Genomic DNA, 24,490 nt, shown 5'->3' with positions numbered 1-24,490 from the left:
ACTAAACCAAAGACTAAATACTGGGGAAAACTAAAAACACTAAACGAAAGACGAAATACTGGGGAAAACTAAACAAAATACTAAACACAAGACTTAATACTGGAGACAACTAAAGAAATTATTAAACAGAAGACTAAATACTGGAGACAACAAAACAAAATACTTAATAGAAGACTAAATACTGTAGAAAACTAAAATACTGGAGGTAACTAAACAAAACACTACACAGAAGACTAATAACTGACGACAACTAAACAAATTACTAAACAGAAGACTAAATACTGAAGACAACTAAACGAAACACTTAACCAAAGACTAAATACTGGAGACAAGCAAACAAATTACTAAACAGTACACTAAATACTGGAGAGAACTAAACAGACGACTAAATACTAGAGACAAAAGAAAATACTTAATAGAAGACTAAATACTGTAGAAAAATAAAATACTGGAGGTAACTAAACAAAACACTAAACAGAAGACTAAATACTAGAGACAACTAAACAAAACACTAAACCAAAGACTAAATATTGGGGAAAACTAAACAAAACACTAAACACAAGACTAAATACTGGAGACAACTAAACAAATTACTAAACAGAAGAGTAAATACTGGAGACGACAAAACAAAATACTTAATAGAAGACTAATACTGGAGACGACTAAACAGAAGACTAAATACTGGAGAAAACTAAACAAAACACTAAACAGAAGACTAAATATTGGAGACAACTAAACAAAACACTAAACAGAAGACTAAATATTGGAGACAACTAAACAAAACAGTAAAACGAAGACTAAATACTGGAGACAACTAAACAAAACAGTAAAACGAAGACTAAATACTGGGGGAAACTAAAAACACTAAACAGAAGACAAAATACTGAAGACAATTAAAAAACTAATTACTAAACAGTTGACTAAATACTGGAGAGAACTAAACAAAACACCAAACAGACAACTAAATACTAGAGACGACAAAACAAAATACTTAATAGAAGACTAAATACTGTAGAAAACTAAAATACTGGAGGTAACTAAAAACACTAAACAGAAGACAAATCAACAAATTACCAAACAGAAGACTAAATACTGGATATAACTAAACAAATTACTAAACAGAAGACTAAATACGACAAAACAAAATACTTAATAGAAGACTAAATACTGGAGACAACTAAACAAATTACTAAACAGAAGACTAAATACGACAAAACAAAATACTTAATAGAAGACTAAATACTGGAGACAACTAAACAAATTACTAAACAGAAGACTAAATACGACAAAACAAAATACTTAATAGAAGACTAAATACTGGAGAAGACTAAAAAGACAAAACAGAAGACTAAATACTGGAGACAACTAAACAAATTACTAAACAGAAGACTAAATACTGGAGAAAACTAAACAAAACACTAAACCGAAGACTAAATACTGGAGACAACAAAACACTTAACAGAAGACTAAATACTGGAGACAACTAAACAAAAGACTAAACAGAAGACTAAAGACTGGAGACAAACAAAACACTAAATGTTACTACCGTATTTCCTTGTATTGCCGCCGGGTATTTAGTATGCACCTGCCTAGAATTACTGCCGGGTCAAACTCGTTTCGCAAAATAATTAGCGCATGCTTAGCATTACAGCCGGCTCAGGATTAACGCCGGGTCAAACTCGTTTCGCAAAATATTATTTTTATCAGCGCATGTCTAGAATTTCCGCCGGGTCAAACTCGTTTGCACAAAATTAGCATATTCATAGAATTTCTGCCGGGTCAAACTCGTCACGTCACGAGTGACACTTCACCTGTCATCATTTTCAAAATGGAGGAGGCTGATTTCAATAATTTGAAATCGCATAAAGGGAAGAAGATTAAGATCTATTCAGTAGGATTTAAGGTCCAAGCTATTGAATATGCAAAAAAGAACAGTAAGCAGCTATGTTTTATTAATATACCGTAGCTGCGTGTGTCAAAATATGAGTCATTAAATGACTCCCGCCTCCTGGTGGTAGAGGGCGCTAGTGATCCTTCTTGCGACTACTCGGCTGCAGAAGAAGTGACAACAAGCAGCAAGAGTGAGCAGTGTGTGTTTTTTTCCTCTCGCTTGCACTTTTAACATAGATAGATAGATAGTAATTTATTGATTCCTTCAGGAGAGTTCCTTCAGGAAAATTAAAATTCCAGCAGCAGTGTACAGAGTTGAGATCAATTAAAAAAAAAAAAAAAAAAAAGTAAATAATGGGGGTTTAAAAGGAAACAAAATAGAGAAATATTACAAAAAGAATAAAAACAATGGGAATAACAATATAACAGTAAAATAAGAATATAACAAGACAAAGTAGGCAGTAGTGACCATGTTATGAAAACGTATTGCAAACATGGAGGATTACATATCTAAAATAAAACAGTTTTCTAAACTGGACTTTCAATCGAAGCAGGAGGTAATAAAGGAAGATCTCCATCTAGACCGAGAGCCTTTTAAAACTGAAGAAAGATAAGGAAGACTTCTATAAACAAGTTATCAATGCTTTTGATCAGAAGGAGCTGCGCATGGACTTCATTTATAAGTAAAGGTAAGACCATAATAACGTTTTTTTTTAATAGATGTGCTTTTCATGATGGTATCCTTACATCACACTCAATTTTTTTAAGCGCAGGCCTAAATTTACCGCATGCCTTTGGTAAGCGCCGGAGTGAGAAGAGGTTTTAAATTAATTGGCGCCCCGGCTGCAATTCAAGGAAATACGGTACTTCAGCATTTTTCGACCGATTTGAAAAAATTCAACACCAACCTTTTGAACTCATTCAAAACATTGAAGTCTTAACATTCTCCCCAAAATTCAGAAATTTCCATGAAATTTGCATTAAAATCAAAAGGACATTTGGACATTGTGTTGGCTGGCAAGATCGGACTAATTAACTATGAGAGAAACTTGCTTCGGATTTTGTCCGACCTTTAGAAAGGCGTTACTGTACTCTACTGTACATTTTATGCAGCTGTCTGATCACTAAGCAGGCATAGGTACATGTCCTCAGGATGTGGCTAAAACATGCTAACATGTTCAAACTGTAGTCATCGACTGATTTCCACTCAGTGGTTTAAGAATGGTGTCAGGTTTAAACATCGATGACATCTATTAAAACAGACCAGAAGCAAGGAAATAGACAGGATTCAATTTAGCTCAATTGAGGAAAAACATGTGGACCTGTAACCTCTTACAGTGTCCACTTTTATTTGGATAATCCCTGTTTACATACCAGCAGCTGTTTCTAAAAGCCTACTGAAAGCCACTACTACCGACCACACAGTCTGATAGTTTATATATCAATGATGAAATATTAACATTGCAACACATGCCGATAGCAGCGAGAGCGATTCGGACCAAGAAAGCGACAATTTCCCCATTAATTTGAGCGAGGACGAAAGATTCGTGGATGAGGAAAGTGAGAATGAAAGACTAAAAGAAAAGACTACAGTGGGAGTGATTCAGATGTTAGACAAATTTACTAGGATAATTCTGGAAAATCCCTTATCTGCTTATTGTGTTACTAGTGTTTTAGTGAGATTGTATGGTCGTACCTGTTCAACCTGAAGGTCGGCCCCGCACCTTTCTTCAGCACCAGTCGACGGGTGGTGGCGATGCCCATCTCTGCCCTTCGCAAGGGACTCTCTTCGAAACACGATCTTTCGAAATGATCGCTGCATAATACACTGTACTTTGTGTGTGTGGTCCAATCCAACCGTGTTCGCTTGACCGCTCTGTTCCATAGTAAAGCTTCGTCATCTTTCGGGAATGTAAACAATGAAACACCGGCTGTGTTTGTGTTGCTAAATGTGGCCGCAATAAACCGCTTCCCACTTACATCTTTCTTCTTTGACGTCTCCATTATTTATTGAACAAATTGCAAAAGATTCAGCAACACAGATGTCCAGAATACTGTGGAATTATGCGATGAAAAGAGACGATTTATAGCTGTGAACGGTGCTGGAACAAAATGTCCTCTACAATGCATAACGTCACACGCAAGCGTCATCATACCGCAACGTTTTAGCATGATACTTCCGCGCAAAATTTAAAATTGCAATTTAGTAAATAAAAAGGCCGTTTTGGCATGTGTTGCAATGTTAATATTTCCTCATTGATATATAAACTATCAGACTGCGTGGTCGGTAGTCGTGGCTTTCAGTAGGCCTTTAAAATACGGCCGGGTTAGTTTACCAAATTGCAATTTTAAATTTTGCGCTGAAATATCCTGCTAAAAACGCCTCGGTTTGATGACATGTGCGCATGGCGTCACAGATTGTAGAGGACCTTTTGTTCCAGCATCGTTGCCAGCAATTATTCGTCTGTTTTCATTGCAAAATTCCACAGTATTCTGGACATCTGTGTTGGTTAATTTTTGCAATTTGTTCAATTAATAATGGAGACGTCAAAGAAGAAAGCTGTAGGTGGGAAGAGGTGTATTGCGGCCGGCTTTAGCAACACAAACACAGCCGGTGTTTCATTGTTTACATTCCCGAAAGAAGACAGTCAAACTTTACTGTGGAATAGAGATGTCAAGCGAACACGGTTGGATTGGACCACACACACAAAGTACAGTGTATTATGTGTATTAATAAAAAACATTTTACCATTCTGTATTCCGAAAGCGATCTATATTGTGTGCTACTGAAGCATCAATATCAGCAGCGCTCGTCCTCCTGGCCAGCACCGTCAAGTTCAAAGCAGTATGGCTCTATCCCTTGTTGCGGTTGGGCCTGGCCCAGTGGTTCTGCCACAGTGCCTCTCACGTCATCTTCTCTATCTGATTCGCTCCCACTGCCCTCTTGTCTTTTTTAAATTTTTATTATTAAAAAATGTTTTCTAGTCCTTCACTCTCACTTTCCTCATCCACGAATCTTTCATCCTGCTGAAAACGTCTCGGTTTTGGGGCGGTATAGCTCGGTTGGTAGAGTGGCCGTGCCAGCAACTTGAGGGTTGCAGGTTCGATTCCTGCTTCAGACATCCTAGTCACTGCCGTTGTGTCCTTGGGCAAGACACTTTAGCCACGTGCTCCCAGTGCCACCCACACTGGTTTGAATGTAACTTAGATATTGGGTTTCACTATGTAAAGCGCTTTGAGTCACTAGAGAAAAGCGCTATATAAATATAATTCACTTCACTTCACATCCTCGCTCAAATTAATGGGGAAATCGTCGCTTTCTCGGTCCGAATCGCCCTCGCTGCTGGTGGCCATTATTGTAAACAATGTTCAGATGTGAGGAGCTCCACAACCAGTGACATCACGCGCACATCGTCGGCTACTTCCGGTACAGGCAAGGCATTTTTATCAGCACCAAAAGTTGCGAACTTTATCGTGGATGTTCTCTACTAAATCCTTTCAGCAAAAATATGGCAATATCGCGAAATGATCAAGTATGACACATAGAATGGACCTGCTATCCCCGTTTAAATAAGAAAATCGCATTTCAGTAGGCCTTAAAAGGAATGAGCGGTATGTAAACAGACAGTTTTCGGTCACATTAACACAAAAGAAAATGCAACCTCGGGCTTGGGCTGGTCCTGGATCGAGCTTGGGCAGGTCTTAGATCACAATAGATAACCCCTTCCAATGTCCACAATGGAATTTTACAAGCCTTTGGCTTGTTACAACAAAGACAGCCTCGTCTGTTCACTGGGAACGCAGAACGGAAAGTTTTTATGTGGGCCTACCGAGGATGTCGTAGTGGTTTGTGTTGTGGTTTGTGCAGCCCTTTGAGACACTAATTATTTAGGGCTATATAAGTAAACATTGATTGATGATTGATTGATAATTTACATACAATTTTTCTGACAAGTGGACTCAAAGATGACCTGCAGTCCAGCCAAAGCCAGAAAAGGACGCATCCAGCGCCCGTCAATCTGCGGAAAGATCGGTCACGTTGAAAGACATATTTGCAGTGGCTTGTGGTCATGGGAGAACCACTGAGGGGCTCGGACAAGGCAGCGGACTGTGAACGTGGTTACCATCACAGATCCCACCTCATCACTGACAGGTGGATCTGACGGACGCTTTGGGGGCTGAGCAGCTCAGGCAGAAGAAGACCCTCGCTCGGAAGACGCCGACGACTGACAGGTGAGTGTCAATCATACCGAGATGTGCCGAGTCCTTTTTTTTGTTCTGCTAAATGACTCACTGGCAGAGTCGGGAGCGAACTTTGGTCCTGGCGTCTCACATTAGGATGACTGACAGACATGTGCGGCTCAGAAACTTAAAAAAACAACAACAACAAAGTGGCAAACGCACAAAGAAACCCCCAACTCAAATGCACCTGCAGTGGGCGTGTCAGCGCTGACACTAGAGGGCGTCGTCACTACAGGCCCGACTGGTTAGTAGCCTGAACGGGCTGCTCTCTAAAGGCCTACTGAAATGAGATTTTCTTATTTAAACGGGGATAGCAGGTCCATTCTATGTGTCATGCTTGAACATTTCGCGATATTGCCATATTTTTGCTGAAAGGATTTAGTAGAGAACATCGACGATAAAGTTCGCAACTTTTGGTCGGGTTGTGGAGCTCCTCACATCTGAACATTGTTTACAATCATGGCCACCAGCAGCAAGAGCGATTCGGACCAAGAAAGCGACGATTTCCCCATTAATTTGAGCGAGGATGAAAGATTCGTGGATGAGGAAAGTGAAAATGAAGGACTAGAACAGGGGTAGGGAACCTATGGCTCTAGAGCCAGATGTGGCTCTTTTGATGACCGCATCTGGCTCTCAGATAAATCTTAGCTGACATTGCTTAACGCGATAAAAATGAATAATTTTGCTGGTAATCACAGTGCGAAAAATAACGGGCAAAATATAAAACATTCTCATGCATTTATATCCATCCATCCGTTTTCTACCGCACCTGTTCAAGAAGTCGCATTAATGGTAAGAAGTATTTTATGTCATTTATATCTTTTTTAAATTTTTATTATTAAAAAATGTTTTCTAGTCCTTCACTCTCACTTTCCTCATCCACAAATCATTCATCCTGCTGAAAACGTCTCGGGGCGGTATAGCTCGGTTGGTAGAGCGGCCGTGCCAGCAACTTGAGGGTTGCAGGTTCGATTCCCGCTTCCGCCATCCTAGTCACTGTCATTGTGTCCTTGGGCAAGACACTTTACCCACCTGCTCCCAGTGCCACACACTGGTTTAAATGTAACTTAGATATTGGGTTTCACTATGAAAAACCTTTGAGTCACTAGAGAAAAGCGCTATATAAATATAATTCACTTCACTAGGTAAAAACATGATTTAATTTTAACTAAAAAAATCTACAAACAAAAAAAAATCACTCACAGTGGAGGCACAACTTGGGGCTAAAGAACAAAGCTAACGCATAAACAGACCATGAACATAAATCAAACAAAACTTACTTGGTATGGCATGAGGTACGAAACTATGGCAAGGCATGAAACAAGTCAGCACAGAGCAAGAAAAGATCACATTGACGCCAGGGCGACTGACTGGCAAAGACGAGCTTAAATACTGCCTCGGATTAGTGCTCGGGAAGCAGGTAGGCGAGCATTTTGTCCACCAGAGACAGGTGGACAAAATGAGTAACCGAGGAAACCAGACAAGGGGGTGGAAAAAAACAGGAACTTAAAGAGTCCAAAGGACAAGCAGCACATGGCCAAACAAAAACATGATCAAGAGACATGACATTTTATTTATTATTGGTTAGCTTCAGAATAACAATGTTATTAAAAAGAATAAGATACTTATTATACTCTAAAAATGTTGGTCTTACTTAAAAATGCACGCATTTAGTTGTATTCAGTGTTAAAAATATGATATGACTCTCACGGAAATACATTTTGAAATATTTGGCTTTCATGGCTCTCAGCCAAAAAGGTTCCCGACCCCTGAACTAGAAGAAAAGACTATACAGTGGGAGTGATTCAGATGTTATTAGACAAATTTACTAGGATACTTCTGGAAAATCCCTTATCTGCTTATTGTGTTACTAGTGTTTTAGTGAGATTGTATGATCGTACCTGTACAACCTGAAGGTCGGCACCGCACCTTTCTTCAGCACCAGTCGACGGGTGGTGGCGATCTCTGCCCTTCGCAAGAGACCCTCTCGAAACACGATCTTTCGAAATGATAGCTGCATAATACACTGTACTTTGTGTGTGTGGTCCAATCCAACCGTGTTCGCTTGACCGCTCTGTTCCATACTAATGCTACATGGTCATCTTTCGGGAACGTAAACAATGAAACACTGGCTGTGTTTGTGTTGCTAAATGCAGCCGCAATACACCGCTTCCCACCTACAGCTTTCTTCTTTGACGTCTCCATTATTCATTGAACAAATTGCAAAAGATTCAGCAACACAGATGTCCAGAATACTGTGGAATTATGCGATGAAAAGAGACGACTCGGTGCTGGAACAAAATGTCCTCTAAAATGCGTAACATCACACGCACGCGTCATCGTACCACGATGTTTTAGCATGATACTTCCGCGCGAAATTTAAAATTGTAATTTAGTAAACTAAAAAGGCCGTATTGGCATGTGTTGCAATGTTAATATTTCATCATTGATATATAAACTATCAGACTGCGTGGTCGGTAGTAGTGGCTTTCAGTAGGCCTTTAAAAGAATGTAAACACGAAGCAGGACTTCCTTGCAACTTTGTGCTTCCAATACTGCTTTATCGTGGTTTTTAAAAATACATTAAAAAAATGTGTAATGTCTGACAAGGGTCTGATTTACGTAAAATCCAATGGTACCATGTTGCCTGACTTCACCACTGGTTGTCGACTCAGCCCTTTGGCACTTGGCGATCACTCCAGCAGCACTGAGAGCAGACTCAGACTATTTATCCATCTTCTTCTGCTTATCCGAGGTCGGGTTGCGGGGGCAGCAGCCTAAGCAGAGAAGCTCAGACTTCCCTATCCCCAGCCATTTCATCTTGAGACGTTCCCAGGCCAGTCGGGAGACCTAGTCTTCCTAACGTGTCCTGGTTCTTCCCCGTGGCCTCCTACCGGTCGGACGTGCCTGAAAAACCTCGCTTGGGAGGAGTTCGGGTGACATCCTGACCAGATGCCCGAACCACCTCATCTGGCTCCTCTCCATGCCAAACTACCTCGAGGTAAATGTTGTCATTTTTAATGCCAACAGAGAAATTGACTCAAAAGCTCCAAGGTAATGAATTATATTTATATAGCGCCTTTTCTCTAGTGACTCAAAGCGCTTTTACATAGTGAAAGCCGATATCTGGGTTACATTTAAACCAGTGTGGGTGGAAAAGTGTCTTGCCCAAAGTGACTAGGATGGCGGAAGTGGGGATCGAACCTGGAACCCTCAAGTTGCTGGCACGACCGTTCTACCGACCAAGCTTTACCGTCCCAAGGAGTAGGGCTCCACTTCTGCAAAAATAATGCTAATACACATTAGCTTTGCTGTTGACATGCTGCTGATTAGCATTAGCAATTTTACATGGTAATTTCAAGACCTCCAAATTTGTTGGTGAAAACGACTACTAGGACGCACATTAGAGTCAAACTGCTGGTGAGTATTAATACTTACAGTATTGACTTTTTAGGGGGCCAACAAATAAAAAACAGGATCTATATATATATATTTTTTTTTTCATTGTAAAAACATGGTTACCGTTGAGAGCGCGCGTTGACAGTTCAGCTTGCAATTGTGTTTGGCGATCCCTAGCCCCCTTCTTATACATAAATACTTACATACATATATACATATACACGTACATATATAAATATACACATATCTAAAAAAAATTGATTTAGAAGGTTGTACACAGGTTTTTAAGGCTCACTCTAGGACAACATTCCGGAATTCCTACTTTGTATTTGAAGTTCTCGTATCATGGAGGTGTCTGGAAGCAATTAGCAGAAATAAACGAGGGATGGCTGTAAAAGAATAAAACACAAGTGATGACATCACAACCATTGTCGACAAATAATTGTTGTCGACAAATTTTAATGTCGACGAATCGTTGCAGCCCTAATATATATATATATATATTAGGGCTGGGCAACGATTAAAAATTTTAATCGAAGTTAATCGCACTATTTCTCCGATTAATCGCAATTAACTGCATTGTATACGCAAAGCCAAATAATGAATTCAAAAGTAGTGTGTAGTGCACCTTTATTGGAATATTCTCCCACATGAACAAAAGCGCCGAAACATTTGTTGTGCAAACCCAATTTAAATCAGTCCTTGTTAAACAGTAGCAGTTAAATAGCATATTTTATGAAAATTAACTCAAAAAATGTAAATACAAACATTTAAGCTTATTGCCACTGCCAGGGTATTTAAGTTATCCTGTTTGTTATGGAAAATAAATATAATCTACATACAAATCTCTGAGCCACAATCATAACATCTGAACAGGCAATTTCTGAGGTAACAGCAGAAACATTTTTTTTTATCAGGGATCTTATGTTTAAAAAACCTATATTATAGGTAGTGGGCTGTTTTAGGGAATTTTTGATCAAATTATCCGTAGTAGCAATATTAATAATGTTGTGTTTATTCTGCGTAGTGCACTTAAAATAATTATGACCATATCTAGGAAATTATATGATGGGAATTTTCCGATTGTTTGCTTGGTGCTTTGATAAATTGAACGCATATACATGGTACTATATACTGATGTTATGAGCCAGGGAAAAAAGAACTACCCTACCCAGCATGCAACAGGAGTGACGAGCATGCGCGGTAGCCCGGTATAGGTTGTGTCGCCATGACGGCATCTTGTATGTTGTGATATGCACGCTCTGAAAGCAAACGTTAAGAACTCAGCCAACACTCCTCGTCTGCATTATTCATAAATAGACAGACAACACATATACTCCGCTGCTTCACAGGCCGCTGGATGTAGCCAGCAAAGTATTCCCATGCTAGCTAGCCGGTCTAGCAAGCACGCGTCATTCCGTCCAAAACGGTCCGATCTATCCACATTCAGAATTGTCTGGCGGTCGTAAGTGATCCCGGAGTGACCACGCTGTAAGCCAGCCATGAAATTTGCAGAATTGTCCGATATTTTTGCCAAATGTTCCATCTTTACCAAGAGCCCCTCCACGCCGAAGCCAATCCGGGCGATGCCATCTTTTTAAGAAAAGGTGTTAACAAAATAAAAGCATGTAAACAACATACGCAAATGTGCGATAAAATAATTGTCGGCGTTAATAGATTGATGAGTTAACTCGTAATTAACGCATTAATTTGCCCACCCCTAATATACACACACACACACACACACACACACACACAGCTATATACATATACACATACCTAGATATACTGCAAATACATATACACATATATAAAAAAAATATATATATAGGTCGTATACAGGTTATACTCCCAAGGGAGTGAACAAGGGTGATGGGTCAAATGCAGAAAATAATTTCCCCATTGGTACTTTAACTTTTAACATATACACATGTATAAAAAAAACTGATTTAGAAGGTCCTAAACAGGTTTTTAAGACTCACTCTAGGACAGTGGTTCTTAACCTGGGTTCGATCGAACCCTAGGGGTTCAGTGAGTCTGCCTCAGGGGTTCGGCAGAGCCTGCGCTGCAGCGGTCAAAACACAACAGAATCATGAATTGATTAACGTTGGACCCCGACTTAATTAAACAAGTTGAAAAACGTATTCGGGTGTACGGAATATGTACTGTACTGTGCAATCTATTAATAAAAGTTTCATACATTCAATCAATCAATTAATCAATCGTGTAAATAAAAACATCTCCCTATCGGCGTATCTGTACTGTAAAGTTAACATTTGAATGATAATAAAAACTCTAAGTATTACAGATACCCCCCAAACGATGGTCCCTCTAAATTTACATCTAATTTGCAAGTGTGTATTTTGTTGTGAGTTCATGCACTGTGTTGGTTTTGTCCTTTGAACAAGGTGATGTTCATGCATGGTTCATGTTGAGCACTATTTAAAGAAAAAAAATATAACTCTTGAATTTGAAATAAAAAATAAAAAAAATGTATTTTTCACTAAAGAAGGGTTCGGTGACTGCACATATGAAACTGGTGTTCGGTACCATCAACAAGGTTAAGAACCACTGCTCTAGGACAACATTCCAGATTAATAAAAAAAAAAAAAAGGGGCACCAGCGCCCCCTGCGAACCCAAAGGGAATAAGCGTTAGAAAATGGATGGATGGATGGGTTATACTTGTAGAGCGCTTTTCTACTCAAAGTGCTTTGACACTATTTCCACATTCACCCATTCACTCACACATTCACACAATCAATCAATCAATGTTTACTTATATAGCCCTAAATCCCTAGTGTCTCAAAGGGCTGCACAAACCACTACGACATCCTCGGTAGGCCCACATAAGGGCAAGGAAAACTCACACCCAGTGGGACGTCGGTGACAATGAAGACTATGAGAACCTTGGAGAGGAGGAAAGCAATGGATGTCGGGCGGGTCTAACATGATACTGTGAAAGTTCAATCCATAATGGATCCAACACAGTCGCGAAAGTCCAGTCCAAAGCGGATCCAACACAGCAGTGAGCGTCCCGTTCACAGCGGAGCCAGCAGGAAACCATCCCAAGCGGAGGCGGATCAGCAGCGCAGAGATGTCCCCAGCCGATACACAGGCAAGCAGTACATGGCCACCGGATCGGACCGGTCCCCCTCCACAAGGGAGAGTGGGACATAGAAGAAAAAGAAAAGAAACGGCAGATCAACTGGTCGAAAAAGGGAGTCTATTTAAAGGCTAGAGTATACAAATGAGTTTTAAGGTGAGACTTAAATGTTTCTACTGAGGTAGCATCTCGAACTGTTACCGGGAGGGCATTCCAGAGTACTGGAGCCCGAACGGAAAACGCTCTATAGCCCGCAGACTTTTTTTGGGCTTTGGGAATCACTAATAAGCCGGAGTCCTTTGAACGCAGATTTCTTGCCGGGACATATGGTACAATACAATCGGCAAGATAGGATGGAGCTAGACCGTGTAGTATTTTATACGTAAGTAGTAAAACCTTAAAGTCACATCTTAAGTGCACAGGAAGCCAGTGCAGGTGAGCCAGTACAGGCGTAATGTGATCAAACTTTCTTGTTCTTGTCAAAAGTCTAGCAGCCGCATTTTGTACCAACTGTAATCTTTTAATGCTAGACATGGGGAGACCCGAAAATAATACGTTACAGTAATCGAGGCGAGACGTAACAAACGCATGGATAATGATCTCGGCGTCTTTAGTGGACAGATTGGAGCGAATTTCAGCGATATAACGGAGATGAAAGAAGGCCGTTTTAGTAACGCTTTTAATGTGTGCCTCAAAGGAGAGAGTTGGGTCGAAGATAATACCCAGATTCTTTACCGAGTCACCTTGTTTAATTGTTTGGTTGTCAAATGTTAAAGTTGTATTATTAAATAGAGGTCGGTGTCTAGCAGGACCGATAATCAGCATTTCCGTTTTTTTGGCGCTGAGTTGCAAAAAGTTAGCGGACATCCATTGTTTAATTTCATTAAGACACGCCTCCAGCTGACTACAATCCGGCGTGTTGGTCAGCTTTAGGGGCATGTAGAGTTGGGTGTCATCAGCATAAAGGCGGGAGCTGCCATGCAAGGCCCTAACCACGACCCATCCGGAGCAAGGGTGAAGTGTCTTGCTCAAAGACGCAACGGATGGTGGGGATTGAACCAGGAACCCTCTGGTTGCTGGCACGGCCACTCTCCCGCGCCGTTGGGTACGGTGTGGCATTTTTAAGTTCAACAAACGTAGGTTGTGACGTAATGAGCATATATTACGTATGAATATGTACAAATGTAGATAACCCGGTGAATGTATCAAGTTCCTATTTTTACTGCAATTCTATCGGTATCGACCATCGGAGTCTTAAGTTGATACTTAGTTCCTGTGACTGACGACCACAAAGGGGGTCTCATACTGTGTCACAGTCACTCCACTCATCCCCCTCATATCCACTCTGCTGACACCAGCGATCACCTGAGATGACAGGTGAGTGACCCGAGGCGGTGGAAGCCTCCGTATCAGTCTCCTCCTCCACGCCGATCACCGTGACAACTCGGTGTCAGCAGAACAGCGACGGCGATCACAATCTCATTTCTAGAGGGTCCCCCTGAGCGCGGGGGCGGGGGGGGGTTGGGGGGGGGATGATGAAAGTGTTGATGGGACACATGCAAATAATTACACATCTTCTTTGGACTTTGGCTGTGATCGCGTGAGTGGCAGGAAAGACTCGCGAGGATATCCGCGGGGCAAATTTTGAATAGACGACGACGGCGGTTACAATGAGATAAATCGGATGATGTCTTGTTCAGCATCCATCCATCAACTCTCAGGAGCCCTCAGCTACTGTGAGACCTGCTGCAGTACTCAAGTGTGAGGTTAGCATTTACACGCTGTGGTGGATTTGACAAGGAACGCTTAAAGCAGGCCTGGGCAATGACTGATTGGCATAGTAATGCCGGCTTTGTCCCTCCGTGGATGCGTCGACAAGGACACAGCAATGGTAAGTTTAAATCAATCAATCAATCAATCAATGTTTACTTACATAGCCCTAAATCACTAGTGTCTCAAAGGGCTGCACAAACCACTACGACATCCTCGGTAGGCCCACATAAGGGCAAGGAAAACTCACACCCAGTGGGACGTCGGTGACAATGATGACTATGAGAACCTTGGAGAGGAGGAAAGCAATGGATGTCGAGCGGGTCTAACATGATACTGTGAAAGTTCAATCCACAATGGATCCAACACAGTCGCGAGAGTCCAGTCCAAAGCGGATCCAACACAGCAGCGAGAGTCCCGTTCACAGCGGAGCCAGCAGGAAACCATCCCAAGCGGAGGCGGATCAGCAGCGCATAGATGTCCCCAGCCGATACACAGGCAAGCAGTACATGGCCACCGGATCGGACCGGACCCCCTCCACAAGGGAGAGTGGGACATAGAAGAAAAAGAAAAGAAACGGCAGATCAACTGGTCTAAAAAGGGAGTCTATTTAAAGGCTAGAGTATACAAATGAGTTTTAAGGTGAGACTTAAATGCTTCTACTGAGGTGGCATCTCGAACTGTTACCGGGAGGGCATTCCAGAGTACTGGAGCCCGAACGGAAAACGCTCTATAGCCCGCAGACTTTTTTTGGGCTTTGGGAATCACTAACAAGCCAGAGTCCTTTGAACGCAGATTTCTTGCCAGGACATATGGTACAATACAATCGGCAAGATAGGATGGAGCTAGACCGTGTAGTATTTTATACGTAATTAGTAAAACCTTAAAGTCACAGGAAGCCAGTGCAGGTGAGCCAGTACAGGCGTAATGTGATCAAACTTTCTTGTTCTTGTCAAAAGTCTAGCAGCCGCATTTTGTACCAACTGGAATCTTTTAATGCTATTAAACTTAACAAAAGCAGGCTACGAACAAAAATACTGGCGCTAACAGATAAAATAAACCAAGGGCGCTAGCATAAAAGCTAGCAATAGAAAACATAAAAACTAAGACTGGCACAAAGGCACACAAAAAAAGGAGAAAAACAATTCATCAGCGTGAGAGCTGGAATAAAACAAAGGTTTAGCGTGAAAAGCTAGCGAGAATATACTTACATGAAGTCAGTCAATACTGTTGCTAGAAGGCCGATTTATGGACCCAGACTGAACATAGAAAAAGAGGAAAGCTTATATAGAGAAATCAAGGAGAACCAGGTGTGCGTAGAAAACGAGGAGCAGGTGAAATCAATGTGTAACCATGGTAACGGACTAAACAGGAAGTAAGTGGGTCGGAAGAGAATGAAACAAAGATGGAAAAATAAACATGTGAAGATCTGAGTCACGGATCGCAACAGCGTGGGCAAGCATTTAAGTCTCACCTTAAAACTCATCTGTATACTCTAGCCTTTAAATAGACCTTTTTAGACCAGTTGATCTGCCGCTTCTTTTCTTTCTCCTATGTCCCCCCCCTCCCTTGTGGAGGGGGTCCGGTCCGATGACCATGGATGAAGTACTGGCTGTGCAGAGTCGAGACCCAGGATGGACCGCTCGTCGGGACCCAGGATGGACCGCTCGCCTGTATCGGTTGGGGACATCTCTACGCTGCTGATCCGCCTCCGCTTGAGATGGTCTCCTGTGGACGGGACTCTCGCTGCTGTCTTGGATCCGCTTGAACTGAACTCTCGCGGCTGTGTTGGAGCCACTATGGATTGAACTTTCACAGTATCATGTTAGACCCGCTCGACATCCATTGCTTTCGGTCCCCTAGAGGGGGGGTGGGGGGGTGTTGCCCACATCTGAGGTCCTCTCCAAGGTTTCTCATAGTCAGCATTGTCACTGGCGTCCCACTGGGTGTGAATTCTCCCTGCCCACTGGGTGTGAGTTTTCCTTGCCCTTTTGTGGGTTCTTCCGAGGATGTTGTAGTCGTAATGATTTGTGCAGTCCTTTGAGACATTTGTGATTTGGGGCTATATAAATAAACATTGATTGATTGATTGATATTTTGACTAATACAAAACTGCCCAATAATGTCTGATTCAATGCTAAAAATGTTATGATAGACCGCCTTAAAAGACGGAATGGAATTTTACTGAATGAGACGCCCAAAATGTACATGAAAATAAAGAATGTGGGGTTTACAACATACTGTATTTCCTTGAATTGCCGCCGGGGCGCTAATTAATTTAAAACCTCTTCTCACTCCGGCGCTTACCAAAGGCATGCGGTAAATTTAGGCCTGCGCTTATAAATTTGAGTGTGATGTAAGGATACCATCATGAAAAGCACATTTAATTAAAAAAATGTTATTATGGTCTTACCTTTACTTATAAATGAAGTCCATGCGCAGCTCTTTCTGATCAAAAGCATCGATAACTTGTTTATAGAAGTCTTCCTTATCTTTCTTCAGTTTTAAAAGTCTCCCTGTCCAGATGGAGATCTTCCTTTATTACTTCCTGCTTCAATTGAAAGTCCAGTTTAGAAAACTTTTATTTTAGATATGTAATCCTCCATGTTAAAAGTGCAAGCGAGAGGAAAAAATAAACAATCGCTGCTCACTCTTGCTGCTTGTTGTCACTTCTTCTGCAGCCGAGTAGTCGCAAGAAGGATCACTAGCGCCCTCTACCACCAGGAGGCGGGAGTCATTTAATGACTCATACTTGACACACGCAGCTACGGTATATTAATAAAACATAGCTGCTTACTGTTCTTTTTAGTATATTCAATAGCTTGGACCTTAAATCCTACTGAATAGATCTTAATCTTCTTCCCTTCATGCGATTTCAAATGATTGAAATCAGCCTCCTCCATTTTGAAAATGATGACAGGTGAAGTGTCACTCCTGACGTGACGAGTTTAACCCGGTGGCAATTCTAGGCATATGCTAATTATTTGGCGAAACGAGTTTGACCCGGCGGAAATTCTAGACATGCGCTAATAAAAATAATATTTTGCGAAATGAGTTTGACCCGGCGTTAATCCTGAGTCGGCGGTAATGCTAAGCATGCGCTAATTATTTTGCGAAACGAGTTTGACCCGGCAGTAATTCTAGGCAGCTGCATACTATATACCCGGCGGCAATTCAAGGAAATACGGTATACTATGACCGATAAAACACTGAATGTTAACATATTGCTTTGGTCTTTTTGTTGGGTCTGCTCCTGTCTCTGGCCATGCTCCAACCACCCCAGCAGATGATGGCCTGGAACACCGCAGAGGCCACCACAATGTGTTGTTTGTTGTTGTTTAACGTTTGTGGCCGTGTGTAGAAGTGGCTGGTTGCACCAGCTCTGCTCTTTTATTGTCTTTAATGTCCTTTGTGTTCTTTGACGTTTTCCTCTTACATACATGATTATGTGTGCTACGGCTATGAGGTGTTTTTCCCCCCGGCCTCAGTCTGGACCCCCTCTCCATGGCCCAGGCTTAGACTGTTGTTTTTTTTTTTCCCTCAACCCTCTCCAGCGTTTACCTGTTTCTCACCTTTTTTGTAAGGGGCACCAGAAGTTGGCAGACCTGTCAGTGATCCTGTTCTGTCTCCCTGTAATGTTTGATCTTGAATGGGATTGGGTTGAAAATCTTAATTTCCCATCGGGGATTATTAAAGTATTTCTGATTCTAATTCCGATATGAACGTCACACCCCCTCTCGATCGACATATTTAACAATCAAGCGAAACGCAACAAAAATGCAACAAAAACAGCCGTATATGAACACGAAGGGTAAAAACCCCCCACCTACAATCTGATTTATCTGATCACTAAGCTTTAGAACTTTGTGGTAAAAATCTCCTTCCCTGTCTGTCCCTGACACCCGCATTTCAGGCTGGCCGCTCTGGGAACTCTTTGGAAACGCTCCCCGCCCACACTGCTTGGTGCCTCAACTGAACTGCTGTGAACTCGTTATATTACCATAGTAACTAATTAGCAACTAGTATATCATGCAAAAGCGCAGATTCCTACCATTGAAATACTTTGTATAGTTCAAGACTTACGGCCATTAGAAGAAAACAGTGCATATCATAATGGTAGCTACACTTTCCATCTTAAAAATCTAGAAAGATTATTTGGGAATGTCCAGTGAGCCAGATTGAAAAGGTCAACATGTGGCCCCCAGGCCTTAAAGGGTCCCTCTCACACGGATGACACGTCTGCATGCACTAAATTATTCGGAATTCTCAAATAGTAATTTTTTTTCTTCTAAAAAACTCAAACCTTACACGGCAGAAGTGTGGCAAAAGTCAAGTAGAAGTAGTCAGACTATGGAGGGTTCTTTGTCACAGACAACTTAAAACACATACGGCGATCTGTACACAGACCATACTTGCCAACCTTGAAACCTCCGATTTCTGGAGGGGAGGGAGGCGGAGGTGGGGGGGGCGGGGTTGGAGTATATTTACCGCTAAAGTCAGAGATTCACCAAGTCAAATATTTCATATACAGTCAAGAAAATAAGTATTTGAACACCCTGCAAATTTGTAAGTTGTCCCACTTGGAAATCATGGAGGGGTCTGAAATTTTCACGGTAGGTCCATGTCCACTGTATAAGAGATAACCTAAAAAGAAAAATTCAGAAATCACAATCTATGATTTTTTAACAATTTATTTGTGTGATACAGCTGAAAATAAGTATTTGAACACCTGTCTATCAGCTAGAATTCTGACCCTCAAAGACCTGGTAGTCCGCCTTTAAAAGTCCTCCAATCCACTGTATTATCCTGAATCAGATGCATCCGTGTGAGGTTGTTAGCTGCAAAAAGACACCTGTGCACCCGATACAATCAGTAAGACCCAAACATTCAGCATGGCTAAGAGCAAAGATCTGTCCAAAGACACCAGAGACAAAATTGTACAACCCCACAAGGATGATGCTAAAGTAAGAAAGGTGAGGAATCAGCCTAGGACTACACGGCAGAACTTGGTCAATGATCTGAAAAGAGCTGGGACCACTGTTTCCATGGTCACTGTTGGTAATACACTAAGACGTCATGGTTTGAAATCATGCATGGCACGGAAGGTTCCCCTGCCTAAACCAGCACATGTTAAGGCCCGTCTTAAGTTTGCCAATGACCATTTGGATGATCCAGAGGAGTCATGGGAGAAAGTTTTGTGGACAGATGAGACCAAAATTGACGTTTTTGGTCATAATTCCACTGTGCGTGTTTGGAGGAAGAAGAATGATGCGTACCATCCCAAGAACACCAGCCCTACTGTGAAGCATGGGGGTGGTAGCATCATGCTTTGGGTGTGTTTTTCTGCTCATGGGACAGGACGACTGTACTGTATTAAGGAGAGGATGACTGCAGCCATGTATTGTGAGATTTTGGCCAAAAACCTCCTTCCTTCAGTCAAATCATTGAAGATGAGTCGTGGCTGGATCTTCCAACATGACAATGACCCAAAGCACAAAGCCAGGAAAACCAAGAAGTGGCTTCGTAAGAACCATATCAAGGTTCTGGAGTTGCCTAGCCAGTCTCCAGACCTAAATCCAATTGAAAATCTTTGGAGGGAGCTGAAAGTCTGTGTTACTCAGCGACAGGCCAGACAATTTGACTAATCTAGAGAAGATCTGTGTGGAGGAGTGGGCCAAAATCCCTCCTGCAGTCTGTGCAAACCTGGTGAAGAATTATAGGAAACGTTTGACCTCTGTAATTGCAAACAAATTCAGCTTTATCACACAAATAAATTGTTAAAAAAATCATAGATTGTGATTTCTGGATTTTTTTTTTAGCTTAACCCTCATACAGTAAACATGCACCTACCTTGAAAATTTCAGACCCCTCCATGATTTCTAAGTGGGAGAACTTTCAAAATAGCAGGATATTCAAATACTTATTTTCTTCACTCTATATTATATAAAAGATACTGGAATTTCAGTGTTCATTATCTTACACATTTACACACAACACTCATCTACTCATTGTTGAGTTAAGGGTTGAATTGTCCATCCTTGTTCTATACTCTGTCACTATTTTTCTAACCATATGCATGTACAGTAGATGGCAGTATTGTCCTGTTTAAGAGTGTCACAACATTGCTGTTTGGCAGACGAACTGCTTTACGGTAGACGAAAACGGACTGCTGTTGTTGTGTGTTGCTACCGCGCTGGGAGGAGTTAATGAAACTGCCTAACAATAAAACCACATAAGAAACCAACAACTCGCCCTCGAGCATTCTACAGTTATAACGTCATTGGGCAGACACGCTCTTTATACACGTCACTCAGGTCCGCATGGAGCTGGAGGGGGTGTGGCCTCCAGCTCCGCCTGAATTTCGGGAGATTTTCGGGAGAAAATTTGTCCTGGGAGCTTTTCGGGAGAGGCGCTGAATTTCGGGATTCTCCCGGAAAATCCGGGAGGGTTGGCAAGTATGGGAACAGACACTAATTAGTGCACACATACGAAAATTGTACTGTTTCTGATTCATTGGTACCGCGATACTATACTAGTGCCGGTATACCGTACAACCCTAATCTGAACTCTGTACCATGTAATTTGTGTAAGAATATATTTCAGCATTTATATTAGCTCCAACATTATGTATCACCTCACAGCAGGGAGGTCTTATCAACACCTGTTTTTATTCAATTCTTAAACGAGCCAACTGTGTGTGAAATGAAATGCTGTTATGTTCTTGTGAAGACCAGCACTCTGCTTCTATTCATTATAATTATACTCACATGAATGCACAAAACCTACCTTTTACATGATATATATCATATCAAATGTATGATATAGATGAAAACAATCAATTAGCATATTATGTGGGTGTGCATTTTGTGATAATAGAAATAATTTGTGTTTGCGTTGCACGCGGACGTATTTAAGTGACGGACAGGAAGCCATATTAAGTATTGACATGTATCAATGTGTGTGTGTGTAGTGTGTGTTATATGAATAAAAAGATCCAATAAGCAAGTTTAATACTGATTGTCCAGAAAGAGAACAAACAAAGACATTTAAAGGCCTACAGAAATGAGATTTTCTTATTTAAACGGGGATAGCAGGTCCATTCTATGTGTCATACTTGATCATTTCGCGATATTGCCATATTTTTGCTGAAAGGTTCGCAACTTTTGGTCGCTAATAAAAAAGCCTTGCCTGTATCGGAAGTAGCAGACGATGTGCGCGTGACGTCACGGGTTGTGGTGCTCCTCACATCCTCACATTGTTTACAATCATGGCCACCAGCAGCGAGAGCAATTCGAACTGAAAAAGCGACGATTTCCCCATTAATTTGAGCGAGGATGAAATATTCGTGGATGAGGAAAGTTAGAGTGAAGGACTAGAAGAAGAAAAAAAAGGCGAGGGCAGTGGGAGCGATTCAGATGTTATTAGACATATTTACTAGGATAATTCTGAAAAAATCCCTTATCTGCCTATTGTGTTAGTAGTGTTTTAGTGAGATTATATGGTACCTGAAATTCGGAGTGCTGTGGCCACGGGTGTGGTGACCGCCAGTGTCACTGAGGGAATCCACGTTTCTCGACGAGGCGAAGCATCCCACGTTCGGGGGCGGCCGGTCGAAGGAGGCCAGAGAGTCCGTAGCTGCCTCTGACAGGTGCATGAGGAACGACGCAAGCTATCCGCCCATGTCTATGGTAAGAGCCGACTTATTACCACCATTTTCTCACCGAAACCTTCCGTTTGACATGTGGTAGAGTACCATGTTCCCTTGACCGCTCTGTTAAATGATAAATGGGTTGTACTCGTACAGCGCTTTTCTACCTTCAAGGTACTCAAAGCGCTTTGACACTACTTCCACATTTACCCATTCACACACACATTCACACACTGATGGAGGGAGCTGCCATGCAAGGCGCCAACCAGCACCCATCAGGAGCAAGGGTGAAGTGTCTTGCTCAGGACACAACGGACGTGACGAGGTTGGTACTAGGTGGGATTTGAACCAGGGACCCTCGGGTTGCGCACGGCCACTCTCCCACTGCGCCACGCCGTCCCTGTTCCATATTAAAGCTTCACCGTCATTTTTAGGGAATGTAAACAAAGAAACACCGGCTGTGTTTGTGTTGCTACAGCCGGCCGCATTACACCGCTTCCCACCAACAGCTTTCTTCTTTGACGTCTCCATTATTAATTGAACAAATTGCAAAAGATTCAGCAACACAGATGTCCAGAATACTGTGGAATTATGCGATTAAAGCAGATGACTTATAGCTGGGATTGGGCTGGAACAACATGTCCGCTACAATGCGTGACGTCACGTGCACGCGTCATCATACCGCAACGTTTTCAACAGGATACTTCACGCAAAATTTAAAATTGCAATTTAGTAAACTAAAAAGGCCGTATTGACATGTGTTGCAATGTTAATATTTCATCATTGATATATAAACTATCAGACTGCGTGGTCGCTAGTAGTGGCTTTCAGTAGGCCTTTAAGCAAGATGTCTTTAAATGACACGCAAACGCAGATTTTTATATTCCCTCAATTGTTCAGTTTTTAGTGGATTGATATTGGCATGTGGATTCAAGGATCGCTAAAACGGTTGATAAAACACAGTCACGAGTAAAGTCCGTTCGCTTCAAACCGACACAGCATGCGTGACTTTAAAGAAACTTTTGAGGAAGACATACAAACTTGTGTGTGGTGTTGCTTCCGTATTTGTCATTACTCAAAGCCGATTTTAACGCATAGCAGCTAAACTGAATTTGACTGCGTGTCATAATTACATCGGTCGTTTGCAACAAACAAAAAAAGCAGTATCGTTAGTCCAGATTCTTCACGGTCCTAATTAGGAACCGGTCCCAAAAAATACCCGATACTGAAACCTTGAGTAGTGACTGATACCGAGATTGATCCGGTAAGATATCTGTCACATAGAGTTTGTGACGAACCCCAAGATGCAGAGAAGGCGGCAGGCATCGCGCAGGAAAACATGATTTAGTTTATACACTAAAACAAGAACAAACAAAAAGGTACGAACAAAAGGCGCGCACAAGGCGGATAACAAACTTGGTTATGAACAAAAACACTTACTGTGACACGGAGGAACTACGGCATGAGACAGGTACAACGATAAGTAATAATGCCTGACAGGTAGTGAACGACACGACAATAATCCAGCACTGACTGGAGGACAAAGCAGGTTTAAATAAGAGCGGGCTGATTGACACCAGGTGTGGCCAGGTGCCAATCAGCCGCAGCTGAGGGGAAACAGCGCTCAGGGGGAAAAGCAGGAAATGACCAAAATAAAAGCACTGACAGGAAACAGACATACACAGAGGAAAAACTAAAACAAAACCAAACTGTCAGGGCAATATCAGCAGGACTGATACATATTTTGTGGTGTGGACTGTGAGTGAAAAGAGTCAAGTAGGCCTGAAAAACACTAACCTATTAAATAATGGTCCAGAGTGGAGCGGTGATGCGGGACTTGGTGGTGTGACATTTTCCAGGGATGAAGATGAAGCAGAAAACATTCCCTTGTTGTCCTCCTGTGATTAGACAGAGATTCATTTGAGCAATGCTAAAGGTTGCGCTGACCTAGCCCCGTAATCACCCATTTTTTGGATGGGGGAGGCAGAGTGCGCCATATGGCCGACAATCACAACAATCAATCAATTCCAGCCGCGCCGGCGTCGTATATTATCTGATAAAGTGGCAACTTTGTGTCTGCTGTGTGATTGGAGGGCTTTTGAAAGAGAAACATAGGCCAAATGTGGAGCTCTGATTGATTAAATATCGGCTATCAGTGGGGAGAAGACCTCCCCCCCAAAAATGTAAATGAGTAACCTTTAGGAGGGCGCAGGGTGGCAGATGGGCAGTAACAGTAATGGGATGGAGGTTGGCTGCAAGAAATATGTCATGTTTCTGGAGATCAGGCCGTTCTCCCTCAAAACAGCTACTTTACCGCTCGTTCACTGGTTTCTAATGAGATTCTTTCAAAACAAAAAAGGCAGAATTCTTCTGAGCAATCATTCACGGCGGACCTGGTTTGGGTTATTTAGGCACAGGTGGTGTTATTGAGGCACGT

General features: G+C 41.9%; 1 long non-coding RNA gene across 2 annotated transcripts in view; it reads right to left on the bottom strand.

Moving 5' to 3' along the window:
• The window catches only part of LOC133569825 (uncharacterized), a 302,296-nt gene that overhangs the window by 252,908 nt on the left and 24,898 nt on the right, over positions 1–24,490 (bottom strand). For both annotated transcript variants that reach the window (XR_009809921.1, XR_009809922.1), the window contains exon 2: positions 23,851–23,951. This is a non-coding gene — a long non-coding RNA (uncharacterized LOC133569825). The remainder of the gene's footprint in view (positions 1–23,850; positions 23,952–24,490) is intronic.

Source organism: Nerophis ophidion, linkage group LG15, assembly GCF_033978795.1.
Source record: "Nerophis ophidion isolate RoL-2023_Sa linkage group LG15, RoL_Noph_v1.0, whole genome shotgun sequence".
Classification (NCBI taxonomy): Eukaryota; Metazoa; Chordata; class Actinopteri; order Syngnathiformes; family Syngnathidae; genus Nerophis; species Nerophis ophidion.
Note: the sequence above shows the minus strand (reverse complement) of the source record. Positions and strands in the feature narration are given on the sequence as shown.